The sequence below is a fragment of the Amblyraja radiata genome, chromosome 26, assembly GCF_010909765.2.
Source record: "Amblyraja radiata isolate CabotCenter1 chromosome 26, sAmbRad1.1.pri, whole genome shotgun sequence".
Lineage (NCBI taxonomy): Eukaryota > Metazoa > Chordata > Chondrichthyes > Rajiformes > Rajidae > Amblyraja > Amblyraja radiata.
Genome location: NC_045981.1, coordinates 25,449,411 through 25,469,779, shown reverse-complemented (window position 1 = coordinate 25,469,779; position 20,369 = coordinate 25,449,411). Strand labels below are relative to the sequence as shown.

Sequence of the window (20,369 nt, the reverse complement as noted above, 5' to 3'; positions counted from 1 at the left end):
ATTTTGTGCACCGTTCCCAGAGGCACTGCAATACTGGGTCGATGCGTGGAGTGGACGGAGCAAGACCCTATTCCATCTCCCTGTTCCAAAATTCAATTTAATATATGGTCCCTAGATAAGGGACGTATCAGATTATTAAACTGATAAGAACAGATACTACACTTGATCTTAGCCAAAAGGCCGAGAAGCGATGCAGCTAAAGCTGTATCCAAGGATAGTTTGTCGTTAATATATAGACATGCCATGACGGAATGTTTCTAAGTGTCAGGGCTAGTTGATTCTGGATAACTTTGACTTAAATGCCGCAACGCTCATCATGGTTACTCCATCCAGGTAATTGCGGTATATCCGAAACTTATATGAGAAGGTACTGAATAGTGTGCATCTTCAAGGTCGATGTCTACCATAAAGTATCCTTGGATCCATGGTAATAATAATAATAATAAATTTTATTTAATGGGCGCCTTTCATACATCTCAAGGACACCTTACATAGTAATCGGAATAAAAACATATAATCGGAATAAAACAAGTAATTAAAGACATCACAGTGACACAAATTAAAAACAGAATTCAATCCAAAAACAGAAAATCAAAAACACAGTGTGAAAAGAGAGCAGCGGCAGCCAAAGCGCGCCAGCGTCCACTCTCTCTTCACGGCAGCCATCTTGGACACAGACCTACAGGACTACAATTTGACAAAAAAATCAAGTGCAGACCCGTTGGGTCTGTTTCCCCAACGGCGTTTGCGGGGGGTGGGGGGTTGAGAAGAGGGGAGGGAGGGGAGAGGAGGAGGAGGAAACGGGATAGATTTGGGAGGGAAAGGAGAGCGGGGTAGGGGGTGAGAGATGGGGAGAGAGATTTCGGGGAGGGGGGATGGGGAAGATGGGGAGGAGGGAGAGGGGTGGGGAAGGGGGAGAGAAGTGGAAGAGTGGGGAAGGAGGGAGCGGTAGGGGGAGTGATGTACCTGCCTTCTCTCCATAACCCCTGATCCCTTTAGCCAACGCAGCCGTTCCCTACCCGTAGCCCCCACTGGGGGGGGGGGTGGGGGGCGGCATCACACACACTAACCACCCCCACACACAGAGTTGGAAAAGTGTATAAAGACCGTTCCCTACCTGTAGCCCCCAGCGGAGACGTGGTCGTCGAAGTAGGGTTCCGGCCGTCTTAAAATAGCGTATCTTGAAGTCGTCGAAGTCGGGTCCGTCTCGGCAACGCGGGGGGGGGGGGGTGGCGGGGCGGCATCACACACACGAAGCATCCCCACACACAGAGCCTTAAAAGTGTAATGCCCCAACGCAGCCGTTGCCTACCCGCAGCCCCCACGGGAGACGTGGTCCTCGAAGTAGAGCCGTTCCCGAAAGGCCGTTTTTAAATGGCGTCGCGTGAGGTTGTGCTGCGGGCGCCAGCATCCGTTATGGTCGCTGGCCAGCAGGAGGCGACAAAATGAGTGAGGGGGGGGGGGGGGGAGGAGAAGGTTTTAATGAAAAAAATGGACATAAACATAACGAAATGTAATGAGGAGTGGATAGCTGGAAGGGAAAGTGAAATGTCTACCGAAATGGCTGCTTGTATGGGTGAGAAGCCAGTTTTTATTTGAAAAACTGGGGGGGGGGGGGGGGGGAGGAGGCATTACACTTTTGCGTTGGGGCATTACACTTTTAAGTGGTGAAAGTTCTGACATAACAGGAACCAGCCTGGTGAACCTTCTCTGTAATCCCTCTCTATGGCAACGATGTCTTTGAGCATTGGGCATTGTGACATCACACGATGGAACGTTCACCATTGGCTGGGGCTCCTGCATAGGCATATGTAAATGGATCCATTCCGATTGGACATATGTGAAGATTGGGCATTGTGACATCACACGATGGAACGTTCAGCAGGGGCTGTAGCTGGTGAAGCTTCTGTGGGTGAGAAGCCAGTTTAGTTTTGAAATATTGGGGGGGGGGGGGGTTAGGATTTGATTAAAAACGTGTACTTAAACACATCGAAATGTAATGAGGAACGGATACTTAGTAAGAAAAGTGAAATCTCTACCAAAATGGAAAAGATGTCGGCGATTCAGCGTTCCCCCTTATCCTTAAACTTTGACCCCTTGTTCTGGTCTTCCCCAACATCCGGAACAATCTTCCTGCATCTAGCCTGTCCAACCCCTTAAGAATTTTAAACGTTTCTATAAGATACCCCCTCAATCTTCTAAAATCTAGTGAGTACAAGGCGAGTCTATTCAGTCTTTCGTCATATGAAAGTTCTGACATTCCAGGAATCAGTCTGGTGAACCTTCTCTGTAATCCCTCTCTATGGCAACGATGTCTTTGAGCATTGGGCATTGTGACATCACACGATGGAACGTTCACCATGGGCTTGGGCTCCTGCATAGGCATATGTAAATGAATCCATTCCGATTGGACATCTGTGAGCATTGGGCATTGTGACATCACACGATGGAACGTTCAGCAGGGGCTGGTGAAGCTTCTGTGGGTGAGAAGCCAGTTTAGTTTTGAAATATTTGGGGGGGGGGGGGGGAGGATTTGATTAAAAACGTGTACTTAAACACGACGGAATGTAATGAGGAGCGGATACTTAGAAAGAAAAGTGAAATCTCTACCGAAATGGAAAAGATGTTGGCGATTCTGCGTCCGGTTTCGGAGTTGCAGGGAATCAATGGGAGAAATGTGGCCAGAAGCCAGGCCGGAAGCCGTACATGTAAATGGATCCATTCCGATTGGACGTCTGCGAGCGTCGGGCATCGCGATTGGACGTCTGCGAGCATCGGGCATTGTGACATCGCACGGCGGGAACAAATCGAAAGGCAGGCAGGCAGCCGGACGGATGTCGGACGGATGGGGCGAGAGTTTTATAGACCAAGTGCAGACCCGTTGGGTCTGTTTCCCCAACGGCGTTTTTGGGGGGGGGGGGGGGGGGGTGAGAAACTTCTATAAACATTGTACTACCGTGTACCGATCTGGCTGTATTTTGGCAACTTCCTCTCGTCTCTTGTGCTGTTCTGCTCATTACTGCTTCTCAACGTTGCTTTGTGTTGTTCCTTGAACATCCAGCAACTCGATTGCTCCCATCTCTTTGCATGATGAAAAAAAAAGAGAAAGATATTTATCACGATGTAGATATTCATAAATTTGTAAAGGTAATTTCATCTATTGTAGACATTTATAAACTTCTTAAGACAATTATGTATATAAATGCATTTACCTATAATTTAAAAAAAAAACATTACACAATTATGTACCATTTTGTATTTAATTTGGAAGCTTATTGTTGTGTCTCTTGTTCCATGCAAACTTCCAATAATTTTTGAAGCTCCTCAAGAGGTTCAGTCCTTTCTTGTTCTGTCTCTTGTTCACTTCTGCTCCATGCTGCTTCTCAACATCTCTTTACAGTGTCCATTCACCATCATGCAACTTGTTTGCTCCTGCTTCTGGGCATGAATTTAAAAAAAGGAGATATTTATTTCAATGTAGATATTTATAAAATTCTATCTGTCAATCCATCAACATACAAATAAAAAAGAGTTTTTGTATCATATACCAATTTCGGTGTTTTCTATCAATTTCTTGTTGTGTTGCTTGTTCCCTACTGTCCTTCATTTATTTCTCGCAGATCCCAAAGACATTCAGTCTAAATATCTCGGATCCAGAAATGAGGCGACAGTGACAGCTCTAGACAAAAAGGCAGCATTTGAATGGTATTAGGGCATTCTGATAAAACTGAAGTAAATTTGTATCATGGATAAAAAAAAACAATGCACGGGTCTGAAATAATCTCAAATACTGACCTTTCATCCATCTTAAGATCTGAAGTTGATTTTCACTGATGGTTACAGAATTTTCAATTCCACTGCAACTCCTGGGAAAATGCAGTCAATCCTTACAAACAAAATAACTCGACAATAGACCAAAGTGGAAAGTAACACTCATGTCAAACAACAGAAAAGGTAACGATAATTTCCTACAAGGCAGAAATTAACCACATAACCTTGATACGCAATGCCATTACCAACACCAAATCCTCAAACATCAATATCTCGTCAATCATCATTTACTCAATAATTGACTCAACAATTGAACTGTACCTGATACATATACCCTAGATGTGCAAGCCTGTAGTTTTATATCCTGCAGCAAATAATCCATCTGCAAGCTTTATCGTGAAGCATGAGAACAGCTCCAGCAACTTTCGATCCAAAAATCAAATACAACTGTTAAGATTTTACATGTCACTTAATGTGTCCTTGAAGCTTTTTCTGAGGCAGCATTTTAAACTTTTGTGTGCAGAAATGCGATTCCTGTGTTAAACATCCCTTGTTGAACTGAGGAGCAATAATCAAAAGTGTCGAAACTCTGGACATTCAGTTCCTTCCTGCATCGCTTTTTGCCTTCAGTTTTGCCTACTTTCATTGACTTTAGGAAAATTTGAGCACTTAATGCAGCAGTCATTTCTCAACAAAGCATTTGTTTAATCACAACATTCCTGGTTGTTGTCCCATCTTTCAGGAACACTTTTACTTGTTCCTTCACCTTTCCTCTGCTAAGAGCTACATATAGTTGGCCATGTTGAAATACTGGTTTCTCAAGGTATATCAAGACCTTCTCCATGGTTTGTCCTTGTGCCTTATGAATTGTCATTGCAAAACTCGACAGAATAGGGAATTGGCTCCGCCTAATGGGAATGTTTTCATCTTCTGTCAAATTGATCTTCATCCTAGGAATTAGAACAATATCTTCTTTGTAGGCCCCCATGTTGATTCTAGCAACTATGAGATTATTGTGTAGCTGTTCTACAATCAACCTCGTTCCATTGCATAGCTTTGGGGGTTGCAAGTTTCTGATTAAAACAATTGGAGATCCTTTCTTCAACTCCAATTTGTGTGGTGGTAAACCACAAATCTCGACTGAATCGAGGAATTCCGTTGGGAAGTGAGTTGAATTTGTTCCGTCAGTGACAGAATTGAAAGAATAGTACTCCCTCATGGTTCCAGGGAAGCGTCTGACACACGCAGAATTGATTCTTCTCATCGTATCATTGTGAGGAACCAAGATACAATTGTTAGAGAATAATGTTGCAGGGTGGTCAAATGCTGGATAGATATAATCAATGCAGTCATCCAGTGTTCTTGCTGAGAGAACCATGTCTTCTGGAATGTTAATTTCATTGTCTTCATTCTTTGCAATCTTGTCCTCTCCTACATCCAACAAAAATTTAGAATACTCACCCTTTCCTTCGCTCAATCGCATATTTCTCTTCAATTCAAACTTTGTGAAAGTCCGCCACAAGTACGATGTCTTGATGCAGGCGTTTTGAACATCAATATCACTTCCCATCTTCACTACAGGAAGGAGTTGTCTAAAATCACCACAACAAATGGTAAGAATTCCGCCAAAATGATCCTTTTTGCGGCATACATCTTGAAGAGTTCTGTCCACCGCTTCAAAGCACTCCCTCCTAATCATTGGACACTCATCCCAAACAATGAGCTTCACTCTCCTGAAGAAATCTCCCGTTTTAGAGTTGCTGTTGATGTTGCATGTTGAATCCTCCGTCACATGGATAGGTATCTTGAATCGTGAATGTGCAGTTCTTCCACCAGGCATTAATGTGGCTGCGATACCAGACGATGCTACAGCAATGGCAATTTGACCTTGAGCTCTAACCGTGGAGAGGATCAAATTTATGATAAATGTTTTTCCTGTTCCTCCTGGTGAGTCAATGAAAATCATTGAAGATAGATCCCTCTGCAAGTAGTCGCACACATGGTCATAAACTTCTCTCTGCTCAGCATTCAGCAGAGGCTCATTCTCATCAACAAATCGCTGTTGTTCTGATCTATTGTAATTCAATTCATTAAGTAAATCAACATTTTCACCATCAATGTCCATCCTTTCATTTCTTGGTCGGGGCAAGGTAAAATTTTCCAGTGTGGTGTTGCAATTCTCAAGCTTGTCCTGAATATAAAAGAGAGCCTGATCATGATGTCTGTCATCAATTGTGATATTCTGACCACTTTTTCTTCTTCGCTCGCTTTCAAGGTAATCCTCAGACATGCAATTCTTGAAGCGATCCCATAATTGTAGAGGATCATTGATGTCAGTATTTGTCAGCAGAACAACAAACAAATCCCTGATTGCCCTGGGGAGTCTTGTCATTTCAGCATCTTCCATTGTTTGTTGCCAATGGTCGTCAGCTTCCAACAAACCTCTTTCTCTGCAGACGTCTTTGAAGGAAGGAAGAATTACTCCATTATGTGTCTTCAAGGACTCGAAAGACACTGGTCCTTTCACGTGATGCAGAAGCAGTCTCATGTAGAAGAGGTCACCTAGTTTTGGAGAAATGACATGTATTCGTCCAAGAACGTTGACTTCAAAAATCCTGGGAAGTTATCCACACTCTTTCCAACCTTCCTTCTTTGCCATCTCTTGCTGCTCCATGTATAAAATCGAGGTACATCAACGTACAATAGTGTTCTTGCAAACGGATCTTCAGAACTCAATCGAACAAATTCAGTCAAAGTGGTTCTCGCAATTCCATCATTCATCCCTTGCTGAGCAGCATCAAAAAATACTTGTTGTTGGTCTGGTAGATGTATATCAAGTCGAATGACAGGGGGGTGTCTCTCATGAGTAAGAAATCCAAGGACTGATGCCCCTGCCTCTGAAGGACCAATGTATCTTCCATTCAGGTACTGTTTAATCTCGTCATTTACGTTAATTCCAAAAGCTGCCTGATCACATCCCTTCAAGGTGTACTTGATGACGTATTTGATTGACTGTACAGAGCAGCATATTTCGACGTTGAGGTGACATTTGAAAGCCTTCAATAGTTCTGCATTATAGGGCACAACCCAATTAGAAGTAATAGTCTTTAACGAACGTCCTTCTTGATGTCCCTGAAATCCTCCCATTGCGGGAGATCTTCTCCTGTACAGAGGATACGAATCATCTCCATACATTGTGCTTTCGACAAATGGCTTTGGGAATCTCTTGGTGCATCTTCCTTCCTTCCAACATCGAGATGTGGCCTTGCAGAACGGTCCATGGATCATGTGCTTGAGTACCAATTTATGCAGCTCAGGATCTGCTTGTGGGTCTGGAATTTCAGCTTGCACAAATCTTTCATATTGTTGAGGTCTTGGCTTACTCGCTTCATCAAGCCAAAGCAGACAATGGAAATGAGGCAGGCCTCTCTTCTGATATTCCATAGTCAAGATGAAAGCAATACAGTTTCCAAAGAAGCCATCTGGTCCAGTGACGGTCTTCATGAATATTTTTCTTTTCAGCTCGAATACTCTTGCTATTAATTCCGGTCTATCAGACGGCTGCTGATTTGGAAAGAGGCACTGTCGGATCTCGCTCCAATTTGGATTGCAGGTCATTGTAATGAAGAATGCAGCAGTACCATACTTCCGAACATACATCATGGCGTCCTGGCATCGTCCCATCATATATCTGGGACCACCGACAAATGTTGAAGAGAGGATGATGCGCCTTCCAATGTTTTCCAAGTTATCATCATCATGTAATGCATCCGTCAGTCCTTTGTACGTCGTTGACCTCAACGATACCTGATTCATGCGAATATAATTCAGTCTATCACCTTCAATTTTAGCCGCCATATCTACAAGATATTGTTGGAAGAGTCGTCCTCCTCTCAAAAGCTGGTTGAATTCATTGTCACGATTCATGATCCTATATGCATAATATCGCATTAGTGTCAATTTTCTGCCGGTACTCATTTGGAGTTGTGAATGCCATCCGTCATCACCAAGTGGAAAGAAAAGGATGTATTGAAAACTGTCATAAGACCTATGGGACTCTGAAATGATTTGCAGACCTCCTTCTGCTCCTCCTCTTCCTCTACTTCTCAAGACAATGTGGCGTGATGTTGCCACAGGCTCATTACTGTTTGCTATGAGGACGGCAACTTCATTTGCAGTTTGCGTGTTAAACCTCCGTTCATGTTGGAAAGGTGGCCGATAATTGGGATCAATAACGATTGATGCCTCCGGTAAATCTCTAATTCTCTCCATCGCCATCACAAGTGAATGAATGTAAGGGTTGTTTAGTCTTATCATGTTTTCAAGCGTTTCAACAGTGTCCCTTTGAATACCAGCATCTTGGAGTATACTCATTCGCAACCCAATGCTATCTTGCGGGTCCATGAAATAGATTTGTAAGAATTTATTTTGTTGATCTTGGTCAGGCATCAAAGAACCAATGAAATGATGAATCTGGCCTTGAATGATCACTGAAGGATTCCATCCATGTGACATCACTTCCTTGGCACCAAATGACGTGAATTGAAAGAGACAATTGTATTGTCTAATATTCTTTTGGAACTCATGTGCTTGTGGCGTGTCACCTGTATACAAATTAATGAGTGCATTCGGGAGTGTTTTCAGAGGTGCAATCTTGACCTTACCCTTCATGCAGCAAAAGTTGGTCGTTTCTGCTGAGAAGTGTTGAGCTCGACAATGAAGGCAAACATGGGTCATTTGACCAACATCAGCATTAATATTTCTCCTTTTTAGTCGTGCATTTCGTTGTTCATCCAGCCTTCCAGTTCTTTCATTTCCCATCTCTGAATCCCTTCTCATTTGTATTATTTCTTGATGTTCCTCAAGATGTTGAGATGTTTCTTGATGCATTTCTTGAGTTCTTCTCTCCTGCTCCCTCTCTCGTTTATTTCTGAGACGCTGACTTGTTTCTGGCTCTGTCTCTTGAGTTATTCTCTCCAGGTCCCTCTCTTGTTTATTTCTGAGACGTTGACTTTTTTCTTGCTCTGTCTCTGGAGTTCTTCTCTCCTGCTCCCTCTCTCGTTTATTTCTGAGACGTTGACCTCTTTTTGGCTCTGTCTCTCGAGTCCTTATCTCCTGCTCCCTCTCTCGTTTATTTCTGAGACGTTGACTTCTTTTTGGCTCTGTCTCTCGAGTCCTTCTCTCCTGCTCCCTCTCTCGTTTATTTCTGAGACGTTGACATCTTTTTGGCTCTGCCTCTCGAGTCCTTATCTCCTGCTCCCTCTCTCGTTTATTTCTGAGACGTTGACTTCTTTTTGGCTCTGTCTCTCGAGTCCTTCTCTCCTGCTCCCTCTCTCGTTTATTTCTGAGACGTTGACTTATTTCTGGCTCTGTCTCTTGTGTTCTTCTCTCCTGCTCCAACTCTTGTTTATTGATGAGACGTTGACTTCTTTTTGGCTCTGTCTCTCGAGTCCTTCTCTCCTGCTCATTCTCTCGTTTATTTCTGAGACGTTGACTTCTTTCTGGCTCTGTCTCTTGAGTTGTTCTCTCCTGCTCCCTCTCTCGTTTATTTCTGAGATGTTGAGTTGTTTTTTGCTGCATCTCATGTACACTTCTCTCCCGCTGTCTCCCCTGTCTATCTTCTAGACACTGAGATGTTTCAGGCTGTGTCTCTTGTGCCCTTCTCTCCTGGTTCGTCTCATGTGCACTTCTCTCCCGCTGTGTACCCTGACTATCTTGGAGACAGTGAGATGTTTCTGGCTGTGTCTGTTGTGCCCTTCTCTCCTTGTTTATTTCTGGATTATCTCGGAGATTTTGTGTTGTTTCTTGCTGAGTCAGTTGTTCCTTTCTCCTCCTCATTACTTCTCGATGTTTCTTTTTCTCATCACACGACCGCCCTGTATGTTTATTCTTTCCTCTTGGCATGATTTGAAAACAGAATCTCTGTTGGCAATGAAGACTGTAATAAGTTATACAAAATGGAATTTTTCCGAATTTTAAAAAGCCGAAACACACTCTCAGATGAATTTATTCAAAATGGTAGATATGAGATCAAATGAAATAAATCACAAAGAAATTTTGTTGAAATCTCAGTTGTCAAAGAAAACAGATCAATTTCTTGAAAATTGTTCCTTTCCTCTAGAATGAAATCAATCACAATGAAACCTGTTGCCAATTACAATGAAATGTCTTTTTAAATATGTTATCAATTTAAACGTCAAATAAAAACCAATAAAATGTTTTCAATGAAAGACAATCGTTAATCTCAAAATTGTAAAGATGTAACAAATGGGGTAATTTTAATGTTAGAAAACAGTCTTTATGAATTAAAGACAATAGTCAAGAAGTCTGTATTCTCAAAATGATAAAGATTTTTCAAATTGGGTAAATTTAACGTATAAAAAGTTTATGTCAAAATATTTTGTGTAAAAAATTTAAAAAATAGTCAACGATGACAGTGAAAAAACAATGAATTTGAATCTAAGTTGTCAATGAAAAGTCAGCAATTATTTTTTTGTTAAACAGTTTTTGAAATTAAAAGTATGTGTTAAAATGCAGTAATATTAAGTGAGAAGTAAATCAATTCAATGAAAAACAAACAATGAATTTTACAATGAAATGCAATCAAATGGTAATGTTATAAAATTATTCGTTTAAATGAAATGCACTCTTCTCTATGCTTGCGCCTCCACAAACAGATCAGAGCGTCTTCACACTATGCACCCGACCTCACAACTTATCTTCTTTTAAAAAAGTCAACGATGACAAAGTGAAATTTCAATGATTTTAGTTTTCAAAGGCAAGCGTTTAGAATCTAGAAATTTCAAAATGGTAAAGATGAAACAAACGGGGAATATTTAACGTTAGTAAAACGTTTTTTCAGAGGCAGGGGAGGAAGAGGGGGAGGGGAGGGGGGAGAGAGGGAGGGAGGGGTGTTGAAATTATCAGTTTTTAAAAGTAATGTTAAGTGAGAAATAAATCAAAGCAATGAAATAAAAATATAGAATTTAACAATAAAATGTTAATGTTAAAAATGAAATGCACTCTTGAAGATTTATAATGAACAGTTAAATGAGAAAAATCAAATTGATAAAAATAAAGAAAATTACAATGAAATGCAATAAAATGTTATTCTTTAAAAAATAAGCTTGTAAATTAAATGGAATTTTTAAGATTTATATAATGAGCAGGTTGATGTGATACAAATAAATTCAATCCAATAAAAATAAAGCTGATTTTTATCGTCAGACAAATGCAATCCACGACTCCTGTCTTCACAAGCAAAGTAAGAATGACGGTTAGTGAAGAATTCAAACAATCGCTGAGCGTTCAAGATGATGTGTGCGCGCCTCCTGCACCAAAGGGGGGGGGGGGGTGGTGCGTTTGTCGTCACACACAAAGATGAGGAGGGAGAGGGGGAAAAGTGTGGAGGGAGGGGGGGTGTGGGATCGGAGGTGGAGAGGGGTGAGGGGGAGGGAGGGGTGTTGAAATTATTAGTCTTTAAAAGTAATGTTAAGTGAGAAATAAATCAATTCAATGAAATACAAATATTGAATTTAACAATAAAATGTTAATGTTAAAAATGAAATGCACTCCTGAAGATTTATAATGAACAGTTAAATTAGTAAATTCAAATTGATAAAAATAAAGAAAATAACAATGAAATGCAATAAAATGTTTTTTTTTTAAAAATAAGCTTGTAAATTAAATTGACTTTTTAAGATTTATATAATGATCAGGTTGATGTGAAACAAATAAATTCTATCCAATAAAAATAAAGCTGATTATTATTGTCAGACAAATGCAATCCACGACTCCTGTCTTCACAAGCAAAGTCAGAATGACGGTTAGTGAAGAATTCAAACATTTGCTGAGCGTTCAAGATGCTGTGCGCGCGCCTCCTGCACCAAAGGGGGGGGGGGGGGGGGTGGTGCGTTTGTCGTCACACACAAAGATGAGGAGGGAGAGGGGGAAGAGTGTGGAGGGAGGGGGGGTGTGGGATCGGAGGTGGAGAGGGGTGTGGGGGTCTAAGCTATTGCAGTAAAGTAAACAGTGTCACTAATGCCAGCGTGTTGTAGAGTAATTAGTCGTTAAGAAATAAGCTCGGTGCTTCCTGTGAAAACCTACCGGTACTCGCGGTAAAGTGAAGAAGCGGTCTCAATTAATAAGCGGCCGATTGGCGATCGTGGAGGCGAGGATCATATCTGTGGCCGGGCAGGGGGGGGGGGGGGGGGGGGGTGGTAGTCAGTATTGTTAGTTTGCTCGTTTTCGGACCATGATAACGGGAGAAAAAGGGAGTGAAATTGATTGCTATTTGCCGCGAGTTCGTAAGTTACGCGGACGGAGCATTTTGTCCCTGCATGTTTTCGCATGAAGCTCCGAGATTATCTGTTATAGACTAATAACTGTACAACAGGCTGGCATTAGTGACAATGTTCAATTCACCGCGTTATAGTTCAGGCCCTCAATTTCATGAATGAATGTCTGAGTAAGTGAGTGAGTGAGTGAATGAATAAGGAATGAATGAATGAATGAATGAATCTATTAACGTTATAAAGGGTGCAATTAGATTAATTAAAGTCCATACAGTTAGATGTTCATAAATTCCGGCCTTTAGTCTTTCCTTTCAGGTAGGTGATTCATGGGTTCATTTGTGTTCCAGCACATCAGCATGGACCTTGTTCTCTTGCATTTTTATCCACTTCGCAGCACTTTCTTCTGTCTTTTTTTATGTTTTTTGCACTAAATACAATGAAGCTGCTGCAAGTTTCCATGACATTTATTCCACAGAACAACACATTTGAATCTCCAGTAAAACAGGCATCTGTGAAGCCCTCTCAGCCATTTTGTGTGCTGGCCTGAAACAAAGCGCGTGATTGGCCAACTGGCAGACAACTCAATGTCAAACGTGCATTGATTGGAATATTATAATCTCGACATATTGTTCGTTCTTCTCTAATTTAATTAAGTTGTGCATGTGTTGTTCATATCGAGTTTCAGGGGTTTGAAAAACGTTAATATTTTTACACAATATGTGAACATCTCATGTTGTTTTGAAAGCTCCTCGGCTCACAGGCTATTCTCTGTACGGTAACTATGGCAACGATGTCTTTGAGCATCGGGGCTTGTGTGGGTGATAAGCCAGTTTAGTTTTGAAGTATTGGGGGGGGGGGGGGGGGTATGTTATCCATTAAAAACGTGCGCTTAAACACGACGGAATGAAATGATAAGCGCATACTTAGAAAGAAAAGCGAAATCTCTGACGAAGGGGAAAAGACGTGGGCGGTCCTGCGGCCCCCAATCGCCCCCAATGGGGGGGGGGGGGGCCTCACACACACTAACCACCCCCACACACAGAGTTGGAAAAGTGCATAAAGACCGTTCCCTACCTGTAGCCCCCAGGGGAGATTTGGTCGTCGAAGTCGGGTCCCTGCCGTCTTAAAATAGCGTATCTTGAAGTCGTCGAAGTCGGGTCCGTCTCGGCAACGCGTGGGGGGGGTGGTGGGGGGGTTCGCGGTGCGGCATCACACACACGAAGCTTCGACACACACAGAGCCTTAAAAGTGTAAATGCCCGACCTCTTTTCCGTTTTTCTCTAATTTAATTAAGATGTGCAGGTGGTGTTCTTATCGAGGTTCAGGGGTGAATGACGTAAATATTTTCACACAATATGGGAACATCTCATGTTGTCTTGAAGGCTCCTCGGCCCACATCTGACTCTCTGTACTGTCACTATGGCAACGATGTCTATGAGCACTGGGCATTGTGACATCACACGATGGAACGTTCACCATTGGCTGGGGCTCCTGCATAGGCATATGTAAATGGGTCCATTCCGATTGGGCATCTGTGAGCATCGGGCATTGTGACATCACACGATGGAATGTTCTCCAATGGCTGGGGCTGGTGATGGCATATGTAAATGGATCCATTCCGATTGGTCATCTGTGAGCATTGGGCATTGTGACATCACACGATGGAATGTTCAGCAGGGGCTGGTGCTGGTGAGGCTTGTGTGGGTGAGAAGCCAGTTTAGTTGTGAGATTTTTGGGGGGGGGGGGGGGGGGTGGGTAAGGTTTTGATTTAAAACGTGCGCTTAAACACGACGGAATGGAATGAGAAGCGCATACTTAGAAAGAAAAGCGAAATCTCTGCCGAAGTTGAAAAGACGCGGGCGGTCCTGCGTCCGGTTTTGGAGTTGCGGAGAATCAAAGGGAGCGCGCCAGCAAAGGGAGTGGGCCAGGCTGCCGGACGGACGGCCGGACGGAGTTCCGTTTCGGAATCTGGGGCGAGAGTTTTATATAATAATAGATATACATAAAATATTAGAAAAATACTATTTAGAACCATACAGTAAATGGTCATTCACTATTAAAACAGACTATAATACACTATAACACCAGTCACATTACAGTAACGCTATAATACATAATAGATGTATTATATAACACAGTAACGCTTTAATACACAACAGTATAACACACTATAACACACTTTCAACACTATAATACACTCACCCCATAACGCTCAAAACAATACTACACACTAATATAGTCTAGTACACAAACGCACACTTTATAACATACTATATAAAAAGATATATTCCATAACACGTGATAACACATTCTAATACACTTACAAACTACAATACACTTTAATATAATATCACCTATTTACACTATCATGTAATATACCATGATACACTATAAAACTATACATAAACTATAACACATCACAGTACACGAAGCAATTTAACGCTATTATCAGTCTATATAATAATACATAACACGCATATACATAATGAACTAGATCGATAGAGAGATAGATGTGGTTGCAGATGGAGAGTCTCTAGATAGATATCCTATAATAAACCGTAATACACAATTACATAAAATCCTTTAACATTATTATATACATTATAATTATACATTATAATACTTAATACACACTAGTAATTTTTCAGAATAACATTTTATAATATTAAACTAACACTATACAACTATAGTACTATTTAACACTTAATACACAATAACACGCTATAACACACTAACACATAATACACGACAATACAACAATAAAAACACTATATCACTAAAATAGTATCTCACTGTAACACACTATAATAAAGTATAACACTATCACTAACACTATATAGTGTTATACTAATTCCTAGTGTTTCATTGTGATATAGTTATAACAGATTTTAGTGTGTTATCGTATTGTAATGTTAATATTATTTTATGATGTATATCGTTTTATAGTACATTATAGTATAATGTTAGTGTATATTACACAATATTAGTGTGTTATAGTTTTAGTGCTTTATGGTGTGTGTATTATTTTGTGTTATAATGTTATAATGAATTATGAACAGTGAAATAAACTAGTAAGATTAAACGAGAACTTACCAGTTTGAAGTTTGATCTGTATTTTATGAGGAGTTACGATGAGGGATTACGTGAAGAACCCGCTCAGTGCGCAGGCGCGGCATACTTCCAAGCAGCGGTGTGGAATCACAGATAGACACAGTTATTTTGAAGTAAACATAGTAAAGATAAGGAGACATCAATTTATTAGTTTGATCCATATAATGAGGGTGGGAGCGGAGGGCACGTAATCCCTCATCGTAACTCCTCATAAAATACAGATCAAACTTCAAACTGGTAAGTTCTCGTTTAATCTTACTATTTTACTTCGGAGTCACGTGAGTGACTACGTGAAGATTTCAAAGCTCTGTGATTTCAAACCGTGTAACAGTTTCATTTCACTCACTGCCGAAGTTCTTGAGGGAGGAAGTGTTATCGTAATGAACCAATGAGTCTATTTGTAGAAAAACACAATGGTATTTTTTAAACAATAACAACAAAGAATTAAGTTGCTCCCCTGGGCTTAAATTAAATATTTGCAGTTCGTAAATCTTTACTGCAAATAAACCAGGTTTTGCCAACGGCTTATTATAAAATTTCTGAACGGTCTTTTCCCTTCCCACCATCCTGCTGTAGCCAGGATGTGGTGTATAGGCATGTCCATTCTTTAGCCGTCGACATGGATGCTGCCCTGGTGGAATAAAATTTGTACATGTTAGTGTTTATCCCAGCAGTTTCTAGCACCTGCTTGAGCCATCTCGCAATGGTTTGGCTCCTACTCCACCATAAGGTTTTTGTGACTGACCCACAAGGCTTTTCATCTCCCTCGAATATTCTGGTTGTGTCTATGTAGGATAGTAGGTAGGTCATGGCACATAACCGTGGTTCTGGTGGGTAAGCCACGACTGGATTAGGTGTTCCTGGTCTGCTCTGTTTGACCAGTCGCTGGATAACGACAGATCTGGTCTGGAGCTGTGATCATGTTGTCCAGTCGCAATAGGTGTAGTGACTGGACCCTCTGAGCGGATACAAGTGCCATCAACCTAAGCGTCTTTAGTGTAGCTTGCTCGAGGCCGGGGGATCTGGCTGGTGGCCATTCCCTGAGATATGTCAGGACCACACTGATATCTCAAATATGGGTATACCTGGGCTTAGGGCTTGATATTGTAAATGCCCTTCATCAGTTTTACCACCAGTGGATGGGATCCCATCGCCTGTTGTCCTGCCGCTGGTTTGAGATAAGCAGAAAGAGCACTCTGCGCTGTGTTGATGGCAATGTAACTGATCCCTACATCGTGGTGTAGATGGCCAGGAACTCCAGTATGTTGGTGGCTGTAGCTGTTGCGTATGTAGTCCATGTTTCCTGGCAGTACTTCCCCTTTTTTGATGCTGGTTAAGTACTGCCTCTTGGTGGATGTTCGAAGGGATGCCAACATGGTGGTGATGGTTTGTTTGGACAATCCCAGTTCCAGGTAAGGTCTGTTCAAACTTGCAACCCTGGCGTTTAATTTTCTCATGGCATGGGTGTTTAGCTTACCTGGTAGGTAAGTAGCTGATAGCCAAATATGTCTTTCGACATACCATTGCCAAATCATGTTGACCAATTTGTCGCATGATAATGATTTTATGCCACCCATATGGTTAATATAAGCCATCACCGTAGTATTTATCAATTTGTAACCGAACATGCAAGTGCTGCATATTAGATACATATGCTTTTAAACCATAAAAGGCGCCCAACATCTCTAGATAGTTAATGCCCAGTGTAAGTAGTAATGATGACTCTAGTTTAGTCCATCTACCACTTGTGCTGGATATGGAGTTAGTCGCTCCCCAGCCTTGAGCACTGGCATCTGTTTGAATAACTAATGTATGGTTAGTGATAAAGATAGGGCTGAAACTATGCCAAACGTTTTCTGCCCACCACTGTAGCTCTGATATTGCTTCAGTGGGTAAGTTCATGACACGATCATAGTGACCTGTATGTCGTTTTATTGCCCGTACCTTTGCTCTCTGTAAGATTTTTTGATAGTGCAAAGGTCCGAATTGTGTAGCCGGAAATGCTGCTACCATTTCCCCAATTACTCTTGCTACTTGTCGAATAGTTGGTCGCTCGTTGACCATTAATTTGTTGCATGATTGTGCTAATTCAACCATTTTTGCCTTTGGCAAGGTAACAGTCATATGGACTGAGTTAATTGTGAAGCCCAGGTAGTCCATGATAGTGGATGGCTTCAACTTAGATTTATCTGGATGTAGGACGAACCCCAGAGTTTCGAGGAGCTGTTTTGTAGCTGATACTGCTGCCACAGCCAATTCCATCGTTTTCCCTACTATGAGAATATCCTCCAGATATGCCATGACAATATGTTTTCTTAGTATTGCCATGGCTGGGTTCAATATTTTGGTGAATAATCTTGGGCTGAAGTTCGCCCATAGGGCAATGCTTTGTACCATCCAGATAAATGTTAGGTATCTGCGATGATCCTTGTATATGGGTACTAGATAGTAAGCATCTTTAAGATAAATGCTTGCCATGAAGGGTCCTTTGGAATTCAGTTGTTTGGCAGTAACATATGTCTCCATTTTGAAATGTATATACTTAACAAATTTGTTTAGTGATGTTAAGTCAATGATGATGCGACAGACACCATCTTTTTTGGTTTTAGTGAATATATTCGATACAATTTCCAAAGGTTCATGTTTGGTCTTTTCGATGACCCCCTTTGTGATAAGTCTCACCAGTTCAGCTTGTCCCTCACGTTTCTCTTTGACGGAGGGAGAAATACCCTTTGGGGCCATTGTTGAACTGGCGGCGTTTTTTCGGACATGAATTGTATTTTATATCCTGTAATGTTGTTGAGTATATACTTGTCACTCGTGACCATACCCCATGCTTCTTTAAACAAGTGTAATCTCCCCCCTGTTAATAAAGCACCCTTATTCTCTATATGCTGGTAGGGACCAGACCCACCTACCTCCATGGTTATTGGCGATTCTGTTTCTTCATTTTCCTGAAGATTTTGTTCTGACGTGCTGGCGATGTTGGGGGGAGGCGCATTTTCCAGAGGGTCCGCTGCGGGCCCTGATCTGAAAGATCTTTGGGGATAATGTGCGGACCCCAAGCGTTCACCAGTCCCATATTGCGGACGTCGACTGGTGGATGCCGTGGGGTGCTGCCACTTGGGTATCGGAGGTCTTGGTTTGCTCGTCCCGGGGCCTGCCCTCATTAGGCCGAAGGTTTTTGATGCTTCCTGCATCTCCTTCAGTTTTTATTGAAATCTTTCCCAAATGGCAGCGCGTCCGTCTCCGCAGCTGGGGCTTTACACAAGCCAGCAAATTTGGGATTGAGGGCAGGTCTTATGTTTCCCTCCGGAGATTGTTGATCTCAAATTGTGTGGTACACATTAATGCCAGCACATCCTGCTGGCAGGTATCCATCTCCGTGGTCTCCACGGAACGAGCAAAGGCTGTGATGGCTGACGTCAGGAGCCTTAGGATCCGCTGTAGCTTGAGTTCTTGGGTCTGGATGTGTGACCCACATGCCCCCAGATTTGGCTGTTGACACTTTTTACTTTGAGGGCCTCACCGTTTTCTGGTGCTGTGTTGTTTCAGCACCTCAGCGAGCACCTTTTCCAGTAATGGTTGATGCTGGCCGCCATTCTTGGTTCCAGCGGTGCTCCAGCCCGTGGGGTTGCTACAAGCGGTCCATCACACCCAACAGCTCTTCATGTTCCTGCACCCCTGGCATACTCCCGAATTCGTCCGCCTGCCCCTGTTCCAGACCAGCCCAGCCCTGGTCACCAATGCTAGCCTCCAGTAATGAGGGAGCAAAGGGCAGTGCATGAGGCACTGTGGAGGGGGTGCCTGACCTCCCGTCGCGAGAGCGCTCTTTCTGCGCATCTCGCTGGAGCTGCTCCAATTGCTGTTGGATGCAGCTCAGGCGGCTGTCTCTCCTCCATTTAGGTGGAGACATGTCCCCGTCCGACGAATCGGACGCCACCGGCCGGATGCCTGTTCGGATGGCTAGACATCCAGCCCGCAGTTCAGGCACTAGCGGGACTGGGCTCGGCGCGGTGATGGGGATAGCGGGGCGCCCGGTAATTGTTCCTACCGCCTGTTGCTGCCCCCCCCTGCAATGGAACGCTCCTCCGCTGGAGTCGAGCGGGGGACAGGTTCTTCTGGAGCTTTTGCCTTGTAGATGCGAGAGCGCCCCTCAAGCAGCGCGTCTCGCAGGCATCTGCTCCGTGAGCCGCTCCAGCGGCTCAGGCGGCTCTCTCTCCCCCCGTGCGGGTGGAGAGACGTCCCGTCCGACATTGGGAACACCTGCCGGATGCCTCTCCTGCCCCCCCCTGCTCACCTGACGGTCCGGTTCATCCTGTAACGAGAGTGCCTAGCTCCCGTTGCAAGCCGCTGTTGCACTGCTGGCGTAATGCCGCGCCTGCGCACTGAGCGGGTTCTTCACGTAGTCACTCACGTGACTCCGAAGTAAAATAGCATTAACTAAGGTCCTATCGTGTTACTGCAGTGGTGTAGTATTGTAGAGTTATAGTTTATATGTTTATATGTTACAGATGTTATAGTTATGTGTTATATTTCATTATAGTTACAGACTGTGATATTTACAGTATTACAGCAGCGCTATTATAGTTATATTGTAATATATTGCATTATAACCTACTATATATGTATACATAAAATACTATAAAAATACTATTTAGAACCAGCCAGTAAATTGTCACATTCTAATATACTATTACAATTTATTAAAACAAGCTAAAAGACACTATAATACTATAACGTTATCACATCACAATCACACCGTATCACATAATAGATTATAACAGTAGAACACACTATAACACACGTTCAACAAACTATAATACACCGCTCTTCCGGCAAGCTCGCCACATTTCGGCAAAGTCGCCACACTTTCGGCAAGGTAGCCACACTTCCGGCAAGGTCGCCACACATCAGGCAAGGCATGCAACACTTCCGGCAAGGTCGCCAAACTTCCGGCAAGGTCGCTGTACATCGGGCAGGTTCGCCGCACTTCCGGCAAGGTCGCCATACTTCCGTCAAGGTCGCGATACTTCCGGCAAGGTAGCCATGCTTCCGGCAAGGTCGCCTTACTTCAGAAAGTGCGCCACACTTCCGACAAGGGCGCCACACCTCCGGCAAAGTCTCCACACCGGCAAGGTCGCCATTCTTCCGGCAAGGTCGCCACACTTCCATCAAGGTCGCGATACTTCC

The 20,369-nt window shown here is 42.8% G+C and overlaps 1 non-coding gene across 1 annotated transcript; it reads right to left on the bottom strand.

Annotated features, from left to right (window-relative positions):
* Window positions 1-192, bottom strand: LOC116988173. Its single transcript, XR_004415878.1, has one exon. It is a non-coding gene; the product is annotated as a U2 spliceosomal RNA (small nuclear RNA).
* Window positions 193-20,369: the final 20,177 nt, after the last annotated feature.